At 37.3% G+C, this 19,969-nt stretch overlaps 2 long non-coding RNA genes across 2 annotated transcripts in view; both read left to right on the top strand.

The window, feature by feature from the left end:
- The first annotated feature begins 785 nt into the window (after positions 1–785).
- On the top strand, positions 786–3,987 carry LOC111930055 (uncharacterized). Its single transcript, XR_002865017.2, has 3 exons — positions 786–1,067; positions 2,096–2,174; positions 3,951–3,987. It is a non-coding gene; the product is annotated as an uncharacterized LOC111930055 (long non-coding RNA).
- A 1,666-nt stretch (positions 3,988–5,653) lies between these two features.
- The window catches only part of LOC147652624 (uncharacterized), a 37,789-nt gene continuing 23,473 nt past the window's right edge, over positions 5,654–19,969 (top strand). The window contains exons 1-3 of the long non-coding RNA XR_015287644.1: positions 5,654–5,762; positions 6,848–7,155; positions 9,175–9,329. This is a non-coding gene — a long non-coding RNA (uncharacterized LOC147652624). The remainder of the gene's footprint in view (positions 5,763–6,847; positions 7,156–9,174; positions 9,330–19,969) is intronic.

A 19,969-nucleotide genomic window follows, 5' to 3' on the forward strand; every position in this document is an offset into this window, starting at 1 on the left:
TCATTAATTTCTGCTGTGTAGAATGTCTACTGCTCTTTAAGTGAAAGAGACATTTTTATATTTTTACGCTTTATATTTTACATTTCCTTAATGAAATCACATTCAAGTCTTAAACTGAATTAGTGTTAATTTAGCAATTAAATGGGATGAAAATTCTATTGAACAGTGTTTTTATGTGAAAACTATTCACATCAGGACTGTTTTGAAGCTAAGACAGGAAACTTTTAGGAATACTATATAGATCTTCATAGGAGTTTTACTTGAGATGAGAAAATAAATATTGAATAAAAGTTATAGCTTCCACATTTATTAAATCGTCTGTCATTTCCACTACACATATGAGAATAACTTTCCCCCAGCTTTATGATGCTACAGGAAGGCTGTAGCTGTAGAATAAACCAATATGTAAGTTAAGTTGCAACTGTCCAGTATTTCTGACAGTACTCTTCTCAATTCAACAGCTAACTCCTCTTCATTGTTCTCAGAACACCTTATTTGCACATAAATAAATGTCTGTTCATTTAGAAATGGCTTCATAAAGCAGTTCTGTGACATCATAGCAATGTCCTCTCTGTCTGCAGGATAAAGCCAGTATACCTTTTACAAGCATTTTCTCAGTTGTAAAAGGCTTGGGAAGGTAATATTCAACCTGGTGACCAAATGGGCGGGTAAAAATAAGTGGAATACCGTTATGCAAGATATGCTGGCTGAAAAGAACATTATTAGACTTTCATGTCACAGTAGATACCTCAAACAATGAGTTAAGAACTGTATTGAGAAGCCTCATAGTTTCATAGGTGAGAAGAAGGAAACATGCTGGGAGGCCACACAGAAGGTGGTGAAATCAATGTTCTATGTAAGCCAAGGGGAGCCTATTGATGAAGTCTTCTTGCTCCTGCTACGGGAATCATTGCACTCTCAGGCTTTCATTCTGCAACAACAACAACAAATGAGGAGCAGGCTCAATAGATTTTTTTGCCTCAGACTTCACTGGCCACCTCTCTTCCCAAATCTCTCAAGTGGATGGACAGAAAGATGATGACTGGGGTGGCAGAGTTCCTCTGACTGTAACTAAAGAGCAGGTACATGGCCCCCTGAGGAACCTTAATGCACTGTGGGACCTGATGGGATGCCCCCAAATTTCTGAAGGAATCAGCTGAGGTAGTTGCCAAGCCATTCTCCATGATATTTGAAAAGATATCATGACACTCAGGGGAAGTCCCAGATGACTGGAAAAAAAGAAATATTGTACCTATCTTTAAAAAGGATAAAAAGAGGATCTTGAAAACTACTGCCCTGTCAGCCCCCTTCTGTGCCTGGGAAGGTCATGGAACAGATCTTCCTAGAAGCTCTGCTAAGGCACACAGGGGACAGGGAGGTGGTTTGAGAGAGCCAGCACGGCTTCACCCAGGGCAAGCCCTGCCTGACCAACCCTGTGGCCTTCTGTGATGGGGTGGCTCTGTCAGTGGACAGGGGAAGGGCTACAGATGTCATTTATGTGGACTTCTGTGAAGCCTTTGACAGGTTTCCTCCTAACATCGTTCTTGCTAAATTGGAGAGAGAAGGATTTGCTGGGTGAACTGTTAGATGGATTAGAAATTGTTTGGAAGGTCACATGCAAAGGGTAGTGGTCAATAGCTCAGAGTCCTGATGGACATCAGTGACAAGTGGTGTCCCTCAGCAATCTGTTTTGGGACCAGTGTTATTTAATATCTCCATCAAAGACATAAACAAAGAGACTGACTGCACCCTCAGCAGCTTTGCAGATGACACCAAGCTGGAGTTGACACGCCTGAAGGGTGGGGTACCCTCCAGGGGGACCTGGATAAGATCAAGAAATGGGCCCATGAGGTTTAATGAGACCAAGAACAAAGTGCTGAGGAAAGCCCTGGTATCAGTACAGATTTGGGGACAAAGCAGCCCTGTTGACAAAGACTTGGGGAGTTCGTGGGTGAGGGGCTGGATGTGGGTTGGAAATGTGCACTTGAAGCCCAGAAAGCCAAAGCCCAGTGTCCCAGGCTGCATCAAAAGCAGCATGGCCAGCAGGGTGAGGAATGGGATTCTGTCCCTCTGTTCTGCTTTCATGACACCCCAGCTGCAGTGCTGCATCCAGGCATGCCCAGCACAAGGAGGACAAGGACCTGTTGGGATGAATCCAGAGGAGGAACACCAAGGTGGGTGGATGGATAGAGCATCTCTCCTACAATGGAAGACTGAGATAATTGGGCTTTTTCAGCCTGAAAAAGAGAAGGCTTTGACCTGACCTAATCAGAGCCCTCCAGTGCTGTGTTTACAAGGGCATGTAGTGACAGGACAATGGGGAGTGACTTTAAACTGAAAGAGAACAGGTTTACATTAGATATTAGATACAAATTCTTTACTGTGAGGGTGGTGAGGCACTGAAACAGGTTGCTCAGAGAATCTTTGAATATCCCATCCCTCGAAGTGTTTAAGGTCAGATTGAATGCAACTCTGAACAACCTGACCTAGTGAAAGTCATACCTGTCCAAAACAGGGACGTTGGAACTGGGTGATTTATAAGGTCCTTTCCAACCTAGGCCATTCTAAGATTCTGTAAATAAAAACACTTTCTATGCTCAATGGAGGCATTTCCAACTTGCAAATATTTGGTATACTGTTGCTATATGTTGGCATCCTATCACATTCAGTATTCTAAAGATGACAAATAGTTACCACATTCATGTCCATATCAATTAACAACACAGAACTATGGCCCTATACTTTAGATACTTGAAATTATAAATTGCTAATACAGGTAACAGAGTATAATTGGAACGTTCCTTGGTGTGAAATGGTGATGTCTTCCTTTTTTGTCCCTTGTACCTGTAAATCATTCCAGATAACACATCTTAAAACTGAAGTGACAGGACTGACGAACAAATTCACACAGACTTAGTGTAACACTTCACACTATATCCCATTGAGTGTTGCAATATATGTCAATTAATATTTCTTCTTTACCTTACAATAGTTTGAACACATTTTGTTCCTTCCAAATTATTTTGAGAATTCTTTTATTTAATAGAAATAAAAATCTGAGACTATCAATTGTCTTTTAAATATCTAGTATGAGGTAATAACTTATCCAGGTGTCAATTCTGAGATTTTCCAAAATAGTTTTTCTAAAATAAGTAGGATTTTAAGGACAGGTTGGTTCATGACAGTTTTTAAAGGCAGCTATTGTAGCACTTAAAAGAACTTGCTTTTCTTTTCTCTCAATATATATTTAAGTATTTTATGTAACAGTTTTGGTTTTTTTTAACTTCAAACAGATATTCACTAACTGGTGTAAAAGCATTGGTAGACCATGATTTGAAAATCTGAACACTCCATAACTGGCATATAAAATTCTCAGCAAAGACTTAATAGAAAAAACTTGTAATGAGGTTTCTTCTTATGTGGATCCCCTTTCCTTAGAAGATAAACCACAAGGATGACTAGTATAAAAAGAAGTGTTGTAAAAGTCTAATTTATGTTATAAAATAATGGTTAAAAACCAAAATAGTATACATTAAAATTAGTTATTTATTTACTAATTTTCAAGGCTGTAACTTATCTCCTCAAAAGAAGGAGAAGCCCAAAGGAATGGACCCATGGAAGAAAAACAAAATATTTAAATTCTATTTAAGAACAGAGTCTTTATTCTCTGCAGGAATTATGAGAACTTTTAACAGTCTACTTCATTAGAATTGCTTCTAATATTATTTCAAGCCAGAACTCTTTGTTCCTAAGATCATCTCGGGGTTTTTCTCTGTAAAAACTAGTTTTACAATCCCATATATATTTGCTAGCCAAGATCACATCATGTAATGCATAATTATTATAAGTGATTTCTAAGGAGAGATAGCTGAATTATAGAACATTTAAGAAGTAGACACAATAGGAACAGCTACATCAATACTTAACTGAGCATAAATAATGTTTTTCAGGCTACAGTAGCAAAGCGAAAATATCAGGAGCGAAGGTGTGCACTGGGCACCCTCTCCAAAAGAAAACAGCAGAACTCTACCTCAGCCTCTGGGAAAACTCTTTAAACCATAACGTAGTATCACTTGTTGGAGCATATAATCTGCTGAGATGAGAGTTCAACTTTCATCCTATGTACACAGAATAAAATACAGGAAATTGAGTGTATTATTACTACAACTTATAAGTGAATGTCATAAAAAACACTGAGAAGATTTCCTCATTAGCTTACTTGAACATACTTTTAACAAGCAATGTACAAACAAAGTATTTTTCCCTATTTCTGCATTTATTATTAATATTTTATTATTTATTTTTTTAAAATACTAATTATTTTAAATGAGAACAAGTACTTCTAACCTTTTTTCTATAACTGATGGACTATAAATTCTATCACGAAATGGCATTTCTTATTTTATTACTTATAAACATTGGTTGGTTAACATTGCTTATATGTTTGCATAAAAACAAGATTTCTCTGCACAAAAATACTTCTATTAATTTTATTGACTTATCATTTTTACAGCTGTCATTGACACTGACTTGCTCTACAACTTTGATTTTTCAGTGTCTCATGGTTCTAATGATAACCAGAGGGACTAATTTGAGCAACAGTTTTAAATTAGTGGAAACATTCCACACTAAGTAAGCAATTAATAGAAATATTCTCTTCCTGTAATATAAAGTATTAACCATTCTAAAAATCCTCAACATGTATAAACAAGAAAAGAAAAAGTATTTTGATAGTTTTACAAGTGCTTTAAAATGCATTTCTCTGAAATTTTTGCACAAATAGTGATGGTTTGAATAAACACTGAGATACTATAATAATTAAAGTCATAATATTGAATATACATATAATGTTAAATATTAAATTACAGTTCAAACATTAACACATGCTGCATAACCCAAAATTTCATACTCATCTGATCTCAGCCCCTCATATATTAACTTTAACATGACTGTATAGGTCATCTTTTGAACACAAACACTGAAAAAATAAGAAAATGAAAAATTAAATAGTTGTTTGGTTTTTGGTTTTGTTTTCCTTCATTAGAAGGTGCATACATTCTGTCCAAAACAGTATTTCCTCCCTGCTCAGGAGCAGATGACAGCTAATATATTATAGTAGGTACCTCTGCACAGAAGGAAAGCTGAAGAGCCAATGGAAAGATGGAATCCCTTGAGTAGCACAATTAAGGGTGCAAAAAGTTCTAGAATAACTTTTAAGTTTGATGACAGATGACTCCATAACCTGTCAAGACCATACAACAAACATTGGCAATGTGAGCTAATATCTATTTCTGGTATCCAACTAACCACAGAACTCTTGGTAAGACAGAACATCATATTTACAGTGATAGCTCTTTAACTCCTGAGAACAGCTCAATATTTGGTCTTGAGAGTGCTGCCAATCAAATATAAAAAAGGCTGCCTTCAAGACAGCTGGGTACCATTTCTAAAGAGGCTAAAAGAAAACACTGTAAATACTGTTATCAAAATAGATGAGTATGCTCTACACTCTGTGAGAAAAAATATGAAGGAATAATCTTTGCTACAGCCCTTGGCTGAGATTCAAGGAAGAATGATTTGGTGTCTCTGTGTTTGGGTCCATGAAATTTAGTGTTTAGCAGGAAGCAGATATCACCTTTTCTCAAAATTTCAGATCTTTGACCATGGCTCCTCCGATCTGTGAAGAAAGTCTGGCTGCTCCTCAGGAGCACCTCACAGAGACCCCTCTCTGAGAACAGGCAGTCTTTTCATGCCTTTCTACAGTGAGTCCACTGCATTTTTTCAGACTTCCCTCTATTAGGAAGGAGTGCACAGTGGAGGAAAATACTAGTGGACAGTGCACTCATCTAGAATGTGTAGTGCAAAATGCCCCATTTCTTCTAATAAACACAGAATGCAAGCTGCTATTAATCTGAATATAAGCAAATGCTTCTGAGATAGTTGTTATTAGAGATTTTTATGGTTTGTACATGTTTCCTAATGTGCTGGAGCCAGACAAAAATTCTATGTAAGCATTTAATAGCTCTCATACCTACCTTGTTTGTATAAAATGAAGATATGTCTTGCTAATTGGCATTACTTTCTTTTTAAGTATATCAAATGGGAGCATACCCTTCCTTAATTATTACAAATGAAGCTTCTGTTCATTAAGCATAATATTAATATTTTCCTTTTCTTTTCACTCATTACTTCCTCTCAAATATTTGCCACCTTGAAATTTTGTTCAAGTTATACAGTTTAAAATTACAAGCAATTTTTTGTGTACTTAATGTTCCATATTAAGCAAGTGGAATTTAAATTCTCGTTTCCTTGATGTTCTGTTTTATGTTAAACAAATTGAGGATTATGCATTGATGGTATAAATATACATATAATCACTTCTTTAATTATGCATATGATTGCTGCCTAACTTCGTAATATGTTCCTACAGTTACTGCAGAACTAAAATATTTTAATTTTCAAACTGTTTTTCACAATGTTAATTTGCTTTCATTTCAGGGCTTTCTATTAAATGTATTTAAGAAAAGATTTATAATGGCCTTGATATTCACTTATCTGCATATTAATTGATTTTTTTTTCTGTTTTCTTTAACTTTTTTTTAATGACAATTTTTAACCTCTTCAAAGGATGGAAATGTAATCTAGAAATAGTATTTAATATTTCTTCTGTTCTGTAAATGCTGGAAGAGGGGACTTGCAATGTCATTTTGAGTATTTCTCTGTACCACAGTTAAAAGATTTAATATTAATATAAAAATATACTTGCTACAAAAGCGTCTTCGGATTTTCAAACCCGATGAAGGAGATCACTTAACAGCGCTTGTTCCCTGTCCCATTTGTTTGTCAGTTCTGAACTGAAGCAAGTGTTTGTCACCCAGGAAACCTCAGGCCAGGCAGTACGTGGTGGCAGTGCGTGTGTGAAGTGTCTGTGCACGCCTTGCGCGTGGGCTGGAGCCCGCCTTCGGAGAGCCGCCCCACAGCCCGTCCTGAGGCAGCTGCAGCTGCAGGGGAACGTGGCAGTGGAGCAGGAGGTGTCACAGGGAGGGAAGGCCACCCTGGGAGGGGTGGACGGAGGCAGTGCCAGTTCCTCTGGCTCTCAGCAGTGGAGGGCTTCAGACCCTCCTGCTACGAGGGACTGAACGCTACAGAGAGGAGGTAGGCCTTGCAGCAGAAGGCTTCGTGATGGAGCTTGAAACGTGGCATCTCAGCAGATATGATGAGTCTTAATCGATCCTAGCTCAGCTGAGGAGTGCTGGACAACAAATTTTTACCCTGTTAAGACTAGCAAGTGTTAAGCTGAAGGGTGCTGTTAGTCCCAAAAGAAAGAGCTGCCAGTTGGGTAGATAGAAGCATATCCTTCTTGGCTTGTTTTCCCTCTGAAAGATGGCCAGCTGCCAGCTAGGTGGCTGCGAGTGCCCTGGGATGAGATGGCTGAGCTGACATGCCTGCTTGCTGCTGCTGGAAGGGCAGCACTGTGTACCTCCTTCTCTAGGCTGTGCATTTCCCCTGCTTCTTCTTTGTTGCTTGCTGCTTCTCTGACCTCTCTCTGAGCCAATTCAGTTCATTAAACCATGGGTAAACTAACCCAACCAATAAAGGAAATAGCTTTCGGTCGGAATAATGAGTCGGTTTGCTGAGGGGTCAGATACATGCCAGAGATGGAATGCAAGGCAGAGGAGAATGGGACTGCTCCTTTTGGCACCAGAAAGCTGTTAAGCCTGCTCAGCTGTTCCTGGAGCACACACCTCCAACCACAGCCTGACAATGCAGATAAGGCCAATGAAAAGGCTAACCCCTGCTGAAAGGGATGTTCCCACTTCCTTCCTCTCCAGCCTGGCTTTGTGCTTCTCCTGGCACTAATGCTTATTTAATCCTACTACCAGCTAGTTTGGGGAGGAGATTACTGCATTCTTTTGTTTGTTGGGGTGGCTTTCTAACCTGCTTGCTGAGGGGTCAGATGGTGGTAGGAGAGAGGTGGGAGTGCATGGCGGGACTTCTCTTAGCGTGCCAGTTGGCCTTTGAACCGCCTTAACTGCTTTGTTAGGCTGTGATCTGCAGTTCTGTTGGCTAATTATTGGGAGTAGCTATCCCCCAGAGTAAGATGAAAGCAAAGTGTGCAGGCCTGTAGGCTCAGGGAACTTTTTGTCTGTAGGTTGCTGACAACTGATGATGACTTGGATGGTCCTCCAGCCAGGCTGAGGACTTCCAAGTGAAAAAACTGCCAGCTGGGTGACTGAAAGCTGGTAGAAGGAGGTCATGCAGCTGAAATGACAGCTGCTGTAATGGATGAGCGGCTTCATTACCAGCAGCCGTTGTGTGGTAGCAATAACTCATTCAAGTGAAGTATGACTGATTTGTGAAGCTGGCATTACTACAAGTTTGTGTGTGCTCACACGTGATACATGCCTGCAAGAAACCCAATGACCAGAGCCTCAAACTGAGTCTCAGCAGTAATGAAAACTGCAAACACAAGTGACCAATGAAAACTGAGTCTCATCTATGTGGAGCTACCTTTCTAACTTAGAGTTGTTTACAGACTTCTCTTTGGTCAAAACATCTATGTTTAAATTATTTGACTATAAATGGAGAAAAGCCTTGTGCTTGCACTCAAAGATCACACCGAGGCTAGGAACAGTGCTGAGTGTGTTCACACATGCTCTGGTTGAGTTATGCCATAGGCATATATCCACAAAACTTTATATATTATTTTTTCCAGGATACTTCTGTTTTCAGAGCACCTAACTTTTTTTTTCCTGGAGGTCTTTTTTCTCCTCTGATTATGTACTCATAATCCACAATGTTTTCTTTGTTTGTCAGATAGGGCGGACCTAATTTCAGCTACTCATTTTGCTCATGTAAAAACTGGCTAAGTTAAAGAATCAGGTGTGTATAGCACATGGAGTAAAAATGACCTTGAGCTTCTTTTTGTCTCTGACAATTATTTATAAAACAATGTTTGTGAATAATTTCAATGGTGAGTGAGATTTCAGATAACTTGTAGTAAGGCTATTGATTACAATAAGCAGTTCCTTCCCTAGATAAGTTACAGCAGGATAGATAGTTCTCCACACTTAATCTGTGATGACTGGCATTTACAAGGAGAAGCTCAACCTGGTGAGCAGCAGCTCTGTAAAAATGATGCTGACAGCACAAGGCCCACTTCTGCTCTTGCAGGCTCACAGCTCACTGCAGAATGGATGAGCGCGACTGAACTGTTGACCTCAAGCAACTGGCAAGTGTTTTTTCAGACCTGTGAGAATGTTGACCCTAGAAAAGAGAAGTACTGCACGCTAGCTTTGGATTAATTATTTTCTTAGGATTCTGGAAAGGTAAAACTCCTAATAGCTGTGCTGAAGGACAGACTTACCACTCTGACTAGTGAAGACAGACTTGATAACATGCACTGAAGTCAGTAAGCAGGCCAAGCACACCCCAAGAGGGTGTTAGAAGAGTCTTGTGGCAATATTCTTGTTAATTTTTGAGACAGATGTATTGGGGGTGGGTGTTCTGGGGATAGGTTAATTTACGTTGGGGTCAGGTAAAGACCCTTAATGAGGATAGATATGCAGAAAATAAAAGCAGACCTAAAGTGGTTCACTTAGTTGCCACTCTGGCATGCACAATCTGCACAGATTTAAATAATTAACACATTTAAAGTCCCTGTATCCAGTACATTTGCAGAGATCAACAAATTGATTATTTTTGCAGTGAGTTGATTTGAATTCCATTGGTTCTTTCATGATGAGAGTTGTTTTAGGTCAATGTAGTGGTTCTGAGCCATAAGTGCCTTTTGGGTAGTATCATGGTGAAAAGTTAAGGTATTTATGACATACACAGCAATATAAAGAAAGTGCTTTTCAGATTTACTGAGACTGATCATGATAGCAGAATAAAAATTAAAAAAGAAAATCAAGGTCTGTGCTTTGGCTAGCTATTAATATAGCACAAGTAATTAAAACTGGAAACTAGGAGAGTAATTTTAGCCTCTACAGAATAAGACTTTGTTTAGAAGCTAATTTGCATGCTTAATTTATGATTTATCACCTTTCATTCTGAAATTTCATTGATGTGGTTGGAAAAGTTAAATGATCCACACAGGCTAACTATTACAAATACTACCAGTCCTTACTCCATTTGCACTGAAGGAAGTAGTCCTTCAGTACATGAAATCATGGTACAGGTAGCAGCTTCTGAAACCTGCAAAGATGGTTTGTGTTTTTCATTAGTGGGCAGAGGAAACACTGAATAAACCCCTACCAATGCAACTCACATTAGAACTGGAAAGATTCCAGAAATACAAAGTGTAGAAACTTCATCTTCTCCAAACTTCTGTGCCATACAGACTGTGAAATAAGTTGCTGGAGAGCATAGGGCTCTCATGTGTTTCACCAAAGACTTGATAATGAAAATGTATCAAATAGCTTAAAATGTGCACCTCGCAAATATATGTGATGACTGTAAGAACTCTCTTTTGTTCAGAGCTAAAATCATATTTTTTGGATAGGCATGATATTTGGTATTTATTTCAGCACCCTTTGATTTTCCTTTTATACTGTTCCCACAAATCCAATATACTTGCCACATAATAATAAAAAACCCCATATTTCTTGAAAGAAAAGAAAGAAAAGGAAGAAATGAAATCACTGTTTTTATGGTTACAAAGTGTTTGCACACATTACCTGTGAATGACCAGGGAAATCCTAGGTAAAATCACATGTTGTAAATCAGAAAGGAATACTGAGAAGAGGAAAGCAAAAATAGGGCAATAAGAATGCAAAGAATTTGGCAAATAAAAATAATGGATAAAAAACAAATGTAGCCTGGTTGATGTATATATGGAGTTTCTAAAATTCATATTAAAACATTGCAAATAATTGATTTTCAGGTTATCAGTCAAAATTCAAAACCAAGTACATTTTATTCAGTGGCTGATGTCATTAACATTTGCTTTTACAGAGAAAAAGAAAAAAGTGTTTTTAAAAGAACTAACTTTATTTATTTTATTTTATTTATTATTTTATTTTAGTGTTTATTAAGATTTCCAGAATGTATGTTTTGGTGTGCTTGCAGTATTACCAAAACGAAAGACTTAATTCCACAGCAGGAAGAGGTGCTTTCCCTTTTGCTTTGTAATTCAGTAATGAAACCGCTTCTGAAGCGATAAATGTCTGATAAAATTCCTCTAAGTGGGTACTAACTGTAACTATTGAAAGTGATGGAGACTCGGATTCTTATTTCAGGTCCAGCAAATACCTGCCTACATGACTTCCTAAAGAAAAGATTGAGAAGTATTCAGGACACTTCAGTAGTCTGATGACCTGGGTAGCCTGCCCCATGGGGCCTGCTTTGTTTCAGACTTGCTGCTCTGAATAGAGTGGACTACTTAGTGGTGTTTCCCATTTTAAAGGGGAGACTTTGTTGTGAAGGGGGAAGGTTTGGAGAGAGGATTATGAATACAAGGAAATTCTTCTGTCTCTACTGATGAAGCTGTAACCTTTTTCTAAATCACACATTGAAGCTGAAGCTAGAAGCCAGATTACCTGTTTCTAATAAATGATTCATGACCTCAAGCATCCTACAATCTGCTTCTTAACAATTTATATAACAGTAAGGGAAAAGAAACTCCATGTCTGCTGACTTTCAGTCTAGGTCTTAATCTCCTTATGCACTGAGGCAAAATAGCAAATTAGACCAGATCAATATCCTTTATCACAATTATTCTGATTGAAGCTATCGAGGAGTCCCTTGGAGTTTTGCCTCGCTACAGTGAAACAGGGTAATGCCACTGTAACTGATGCTCTGACTTCAGCGCCCTTGCAGTGGGGCACAGCCTGAAATTACAGAAAAGCTGTATTCCCTCTACAGCCCATCCAGCTGAGTTTTGGTGGGGTCTGCAGATGTAGTGGGTGCCCTACAGAGACTAAGCCCAGCGAGTTTCAGATGTTCCCATGGGGAGAGGAGCTGAAGCCTGAAAGCTCAGACAGCGAGCACTGCAGAGAGCCTCTTTGCCCAAATGCAAGTTGCTGGGAAGTATGGTCGGGTTTTTGAAGTGTTTTTGAATAGAAGGTCATACTGAATGTGATGTTATTTTCATGCATTTTTTAAAGACACCTGTAAATGAATAATTTCTTCAGTCTGTCAACTTGAAAACTTAAAAAATCAAAGATTTCTGGTTTGAAACAGAATAAACTTTTATACCTTGACTTATAATTTTCAGAATACCTTGCCTGGAATAATTTTTAAAAATCATATTCAAATTAACAAATTTTTCAGAAAGCATTTTTGATGTTTTGGGGAGGAAAGTGACTGTGGCAAGCAAATATTTTTCAAGATGTGCAGCTGTGTAATTGCAATGAACATTTATGGGGAACATACACTTTAATGAGTATTATATTTCAGAAAATACGTTTTTGGAAGAAGAACCCCAACACAGTATTTCCTGGCATCATTATATTAAAAAAAAGCCAGATCTTGTGTGTTCATTATGTTCATATGTAGATTTTGTTTTATGGTTCTATTTTTATATGTCATATTTGGGAAAAATATTTGGTTAATTAAGAGTATGTTTTAAGGTAAGTTCATATCAAGTGGACATTTTATCTATTATAATTTATTGTGTATAATTAATTTGTTGTTCTAAAGCCAGGTAGATATCTTATTTCTTTTTAAAAGAGAGAGTGATTGCAATTTCCTGCAGGCATCATAAATACTTTATATGCAGCAACTCTTGTAAATACTTCTATTTTTTTAGATTTTTTTCTCTTGTTCTAGAAATTTTAGCAACATCATTTGCTTGCAAAAACCATGCTGAGGTTCACTTGCATTTACATTTTCTATTATAATTCTGTAAAATAGTGAGGAAGCAGTTTATATTTGCACTCTCAGATCAGTTTTTATTTGTTGAAGGACGAATGACTTGCCTATGAAGAAATTTGCTGAAGAAAGTGACAAGTAGTCACTTACATGTGTACATAAAAACCAGCAAAGAATCTGAGTTTTCATACTTAGTGACAGTAGTAAAACTATTTCAAGTTAAAATAGTCCCTTAAAATGAAATAAAAATCTGTATGGAGCTGTCAATTCAATTAAACAATCATTTTCTTAAACTTCAACAAGGATTAGTATTTTTCTTCTTCTCAGAAATTGAACTTGCTGGATGAATATAATAAGATTTAAGTCATGTTCTAAACAGTCTACAATGAGAAATGCATCAGAAATGTAGTTACTTGCATGGTGAGTTGGTCTGTGTGAAGACTCTGTTATCGGTAGATAATAATTTAAAAAATGTTATGGAAACACAAGGCATGAAATTATAAATTGATATCATGTTAAAACAAGCTTGAATAGTGGAACAATGACAAGGGGAGCAAATGTAAGATTGATGACCTTGTAAAGCATCCCGAAGAACAGCCTTAAAGGAGCTCTATCTCCTACGGGCCAGAAATACTTCCATGCCACACCACATACATCCTAAACCCTACAAACAACAGCTCAGCTCTTCGGCTCACCGATGAACACAGATTGCTGTGGTGTTTTCCCAAGCCAAGGGGCAGTCCCTGCCCTGGTGTCTGTCCCCATTCCCTCTGGCTGCACATGCTGTTCTGCTGCCAGCTTCAGCACTGCAGGAAGATGTGGGAGGATGCAGTGTGGGCCTCTTTCAGTGAGCAGAAAGAGCTAAACCCAGAACAACCTATGCAAGCCAGCTAACAAAAGCACCAGAAAATGACTAAACCCAGGCTTTTAGGTTTTGGGCAAACAATGTCCAGCTGAGTACCTTAGGTTTAAAGGCTTTGTGCTTTGTGCTCTTCGCTATGGTGCTCCATCTCCAAATGACAGGGTGCTGTGTGACTCAGGGCTTCAGACCCTGGAAATCTGAAGATGTATTCTAAACAAGAAATCCCTGATTTTCTGGAGGAGTCTTGAAATATTGAGGCTGATATTTTAAAATGAGGCAATGAGAATTTTGGGGCTGCCTCTGAAGAGGTAAGGAGCTATGAAAGCAAATTTCTCCTCTTTCACAGAAACACTAATCACACACATTTTAATTTCTCTCAGATAACTGCTCTAATGCAAAATGTCTGCCTTCCAAGTTGTAACAAAGAAATGTTTTGAGTCTCTCAATAACAGTGATCCTAGGTTTGGTTGTTTTCTGTAGCCATATTTCAACTCTAAATCTGGACAAGAAGCAGGCTTGAAACTACATTTCTAAGTTTCATTCTTTTTTATCTCCATAGTCTGGTTTGCAAGTAAGGGAACATCAAGGCCAGTGAACCAGCTCGAGATCAGTCTGTCTCACTATTTGCTGATAAGGAAAGAAGAGAATTGACAGGACAAATCTGCAGATGGCATTGTATCAAAATAATGTTTTGATTAAATGCTTCTTAGTCTGACGTTTAAGAAAGTTTTCATAGCAGGGCTGTAAGACACTAGATTTTATACACACCTGAAGTTCAAAAGTCTCAAACATCTGAGAATTGCCTTTCCATTTCAAGTGGAAGAAATTTGTGTTAAATGGTATTTTTGCTCTTATAACACACTTAGCAAGAATGGTGCACTGAATATAATGTTTGGCTTAGCTCCATTTTGTTTATGTCATTTTTGCTGGTTTAATGTTTTAATAGAAAAAAGGTTTATATTACTGCTGCAGCTTTAGTTGCATTTAAAACAGAATTCTAAATTTTAAATGAACAATAGCTTACTTGAGTTCCTAATTTCAATGTCCAGTATAACATCTGCCCCCTCTAAACTGGTCTTTCTCAACACATAAAACTTAGGCTAGATTATTAAAAAGAAATCATCTTTATATTAAAAAAGTCATGGTTCCTTCTAGAGAAGGGTCTTAGCTGATGCATGTAAGAGTGCAGCTGTTTGTGCAATACTTTGCTGGTGCTGTTGCAGCACAAGAGGTTTGATTTTGTGTTGTGGGTTCTCTTGCTCTTGGCTGTCTGTGCCAAGAAGTTGCACAAGTGAATCTGTCACTTCTGCCCGTTGCTGCAGCACTGTTTCGAAGATTCAGTTGGGTACACCTTCGAGTGCCATTCCTGTGAGCAGCAAAATACTTGATGCCAGTAGCTGGTGCTCCAGAGTTTTGGCATCCCAGGCTTTTGTAAATCTGGTTTAACTTCTGCCATGCCCAGAAAATGGTGCTCTTTGTGTAGCACTCTCAGAAATGTCCAGATTCAATGCATTTACTTGAAAATTAATTTCTATGCAGATTTCTATTTTTTGCAGGGGTTTTCTAAATGCTTCTGTTTTAAATGGTTTGCAAGTCCTTTTTGTTCACTGCATTCAGTGCCTGAAATGGAACCCCATCTTTGTAGGTGTGGCAATAATACTAAAATCAAAGTGATTGAGTCTGGTTAGGCACTCATGTTTATTGAAATGAAATTTCCATTTGTAAAAGCAGTACTTAGACATTTAAAGTGCAGATGGTTTATTTTCTTACCTTGCCTTGAGGACTTATTAGTTATGGTCAGAGATACCTAATTTAACAACTTACTACACTTTGGAAATATATATCTGCTAAGGTAGGAAAAAATATAACATGAGAAAAGCTGCACAAGATTATTCTTAAGGATCTTTTAATGGGCTAAAAATGAGGACTAGGGCTCAATGAGCTAAATGGGAAATAAGAAGTTTTAATATTTGATACATACTCTTCTCCACAGTAAATTTAAAGAAATGTGCATTAAACATTAAGAAAAATAGAATATTTTCCTGAAATTAGCATTTTAAGACATGAAAACTTATTCAACTGAAGTGTTCTAAATGTTAGTTAGTTTTATTTATGTCTTTCTACATGTTCTTCTTGATAGGATTAATACAAAAACACAGTAATTCTCATTCCAGGCAGATTCTAGTATGAGGAGTGTACAGAGAGATTGTAGCCATGAAATTCCCACTAACTTCAATGATGGTATTTGCTATGTAACAATATTAAGAGACCAAGAATTTAACTAGACATATTGGCTGACGTGATCTATGCTATGAATGAGATGAAAATTAAACTGAATCATGTTCATTTAACAGGCATAATTTTAGGCTCTAACTGTATGCTTACATATGTCTGATTGTCATGTTGCAGCATCCTAAAGGCTGTAAACTATCCTCAATTCCATGTGAAGAATTGGGGATAGCTGCTATCCTAGAACAGGTACTGTTCCCACAGCCTACTGAGGCTTTTAAGAATGGATATCTTAAAAGAATTTGTGTTTTTCAGAGGCATCAATTACTTTCCTGGATGTGCAAAACCAGAATTCTAAAAGCAAGCCAAGAGTTTTACATTCTCAAATTTCTACTGGGGGGTGTAGGGGAGCAACTACTTCCCAAATTCCTTATTGCTCTTCATAATTAGTGTTCAGCTTTTAGAATTCTTTGAGAGCATCACAGAATTACTTTTATTTTTTTTGGAAATATTTTTTTTCATGATCATTTAGAGTATGTATATAGATAAGTACGTATATAGATAAGAAATCACAAAGGATCCTGCTGATTTTGGTGGAAAAAAGAGCACAAAAGAAAGTGTTTGTAGGTAGTCTTATTTTTACGGTTGTGAAGAAAAATTAAAAAATGGAATTTAGCTTTAGTATTTTTTCAAAATACTCTAACTCAAATTCTTACTAGTCTGCCACAAAATGTAAACAATGCAGACAAGTGCTAGTGATATCATTCAATGAAGTTTTCTCATGCTCTCAGTCCATTTGATAAAGTGAAGACATGGCAGGGTAGATGATTAAGTATTCAGGTTTGCTAACATAGCAGATACTCTGTATCTTATATTAATTTTGTGAAAATGACTCATATTTTTGACTGCAGTGAAGCTAGATCAGTGGCACAGATCCAATCTTCTCTCCCTATATATATCTTACATTGCTTACTAGTTACATTAAAATTCTAGGAGTGCTTTGAGAAATGGTAGTGGTGCTCTCAGTCTAGATACATATTACTGTGTTGTAGGTATTCATTTAGAACAATAACACAAAACTAAGAATGCTTTATGCTGCAACATGGGAGTTAATGTATATATATTTTTTTTTCTTAAATTTAGAATCTACATTTAAAACTCTGTTTCTTTCTTTTTAACACACTGTTTGAAGCAGTTCCCTCTTTCTAATTTTTGCCAATGACAATTTTCATTAAGACACAGGAAGGTTAGAGGTTTTTTTAGTTTGAAGTGATAACAATTTACATACTTCTGCCACAGTAGTGAGAGAAAGAAGGATCTGTCCTTCAGTCTGTTCATGGTATAGTTACAAAAAAAGAGAAAAGTATAAACACTGAATTCCTGAGCTTGCTGTGAGATGGAAGGTCATTAACAGGGCACTTGAGCAGATTGGTATTACAGTCAATTGAGACGCTGAAACATCCTAAATGGCCTAATGCAGCAACTAAGTGCTTCTTAAATTCCAGAACTTTTACTTGAGCAGAGTATTCATGTCTAAAGTGAATTTCCATTTCCTTTAGTAAACGCTGTTTTTATATAGTCATAGTTGAAGAGGCAACATAGTGTAAACACAGCAGTTTGATTCTATCTCCACAGCAGCACTAAACTAATTTGTCAAGTTATAAACATGAAATCTGAGTCTCTGTTAAAAATATATTCTCCACATTGAATTAATAGAAATGACAGGAGGTTGTGTGTTAATATATACATGCACTGTCAATATAGCCCTGACAGACTAATCAGCATGCAAATAGGAATGGTTTAATCCTTTGGGAAGTTTTACCATTATCCAATCAATTCAGCACTATAGAAAGGGCAAATTAGATTTTACTTAACTTTATGTAAATTTATCAGGAAAGAGGAAAATACATGCTTTTATTTTGTTTATAGCTGGCCTAGCAAATTTTTTTTTTTAGATCTAGCTGTACTTTAAGTAAACATTAAGATGTTGTTTGTAGTTCTGTCTATGTCATTCAAAAGTTGTTAAAACTTTATTTGAGGGACAATAGAGAAAGCGCCTCCCCATGTGCAAATTCCTGTATGAAAGATGATGTCTTCATGATTCTTCATAGTAAATAATAGGACCTCGTGTAGTTTTAATTGTGAAGACTACAGGTGGAAAAAAATGGCATCTAATCTAGGAAAAAAAAAAATCAACAAGCATTTTTAGCAAATTTTTATGGACAGATCAGACCAAATGCAGCAGCTGCTGAGTGATAACAATAGCAAAGTCTGAAGTTTTCAGAATGATAGCACTCTATTTGGCAATACTGGATGTACTGGCATGCTTGCATAGGAATCATATTTCCATCAATTAAAAATATGTTCTTTTAAAAGTTTAAACGTTCTGTGAACCAATATGAAAAAATATCCTAAGGTAGGCCTAGGATGTCTAGTAAATGTCATTTGTTGAGTCTTTCTGTAGCTATTTTTCTATTGCTAGCTCATTCCTTAAGCCAAGGTTATAATTTTTGTAACAGAAGGCAAAAGAGAATAAATGGCTATGCCCCAGCTGCCTCAATTTACTTAATTTAAACACCTTTTGAGACTGGGCTCACATTAAGGCTGTGATTTGAAGCTGCTGAGAGCAGCATCCCTTTTTCTGACTGTGATTGAAGGCTATCTCAGAGGAGGGATAGCTATCAAACATCTAGGAAAGAGCAGAAAAGCAGGTGTATCTTAGTGCCAGTTCTTTGCCTGCTTGTGTGAGTCAGAGAGCTCGTTCAGTGTTTCGTGAATTACCACCTATATGTGTAATAGATTCCCATGCTGTATTTTGTGCAACAATGTAGATCTTAGTGAATGAGTGCAATTATGATCTGTCCCTCTCCTCCAAGTGAATCGTTAACACGTTTTTCCTAATTTCAACAAGCAGGTTCTAAACTAGGTGGGCTTCCCTTTTGGGTGCTTACCCTCCCAAAGTCTGTTGCTGCTCCAGACTTCACAAGGATATCTTAAACAATCTGAAAGATGAAAGGCTCTCATGCTTTAAGGACCAAAGCACAAATCCAGTGATGCACTCAGGTGTGATAAGGCCACTCACAGGCCTTAACCTAGAGGTTGTGTTGTCAGTCAGACCCTGCTCAAATGTATTGCTCTTATCTGAGGCCATATGTTGCACTAATTCTGTGTAAAAGCCAAGACTAGGGCAGAGTCAGCCGTTGGTAATAGCTTTCCCTATTTGCCTTTCTTTCCAATAGTGCTTCTTGACTTGGGAAAGGCAGGAGAAAGAAGCAAGGAGGAATATCTGTCTATACAGTAAATCAATGGAAGGAAAACAAAGAAGAACATCTTGAAGCAGTGAGATTTTTAAAAAGGGTTTCAAAGGAAGAATAAACAGACATCTAAATGTATACAAAATTCTTACAACTTTTGAATACTTGAAGCTCCTTCATATTTTGAAATAGCAAAATAAGTTCAATTGCTTTACTGCACATTCAAAAAGTTAAACCAATTCATTTAATAGAAGGGTCTTACTTTGATTTCTAAATTTTACTCTTCCTGAATAGGTAATTTTGACTAACCTTAATTATGTGAATGCAAGCACATTTGCCAACTGGTAAGACCAAAATCAAGTTTCAATTAACTTTGTCCCTTCTTTAATAGCTTGTTATTCTGAGTATTGATTTCCAAAAATTCTTTTCTAGCTTTCAGTTTTTCACTCTTATCTTATGTTTGTGTACTATAAATTATGATCTCAGTTTCTCAGTCTAACATAGTAGCCAACATTTTACCTTTCTAGGGCAGTGTTTTCCTTTTCTGGGAAGCCAGAGACAGCATGTATTTATATGCACAGGGAGACTGTTGTGCTCTGGATTCATGGCACAAAAATGGATCGGTTATGTCTCCAGTGACTCTACGTGCGTGAAACATCAGATATGCCACATCTTCAAAACAGGATAAAAACAGGATAAAGTGGTCCCTTACTCTGATTTTTGAACACATTAAAATTTGACTAGAAATGCTTGTACCCATGGCAGGAAGTGTAATGCTGGAGTTACTAAAGCAAAATACAAAAAAGCAAAT

This window comes from Cyanistes caeruleus, chromosome 6 (assembly GCF_971803275.1).
Source record: "Cyanistes caeruleus chromosome 6, bCyaCae1.hap1.1, whole genome shotgun sequence".
NCBI classification, from domain to species: Eukaryota; Metazoa; Chordata; class Aves; order Passeriformes; family Paridae; genus Cyanistes; species Cyanistes caeruleus.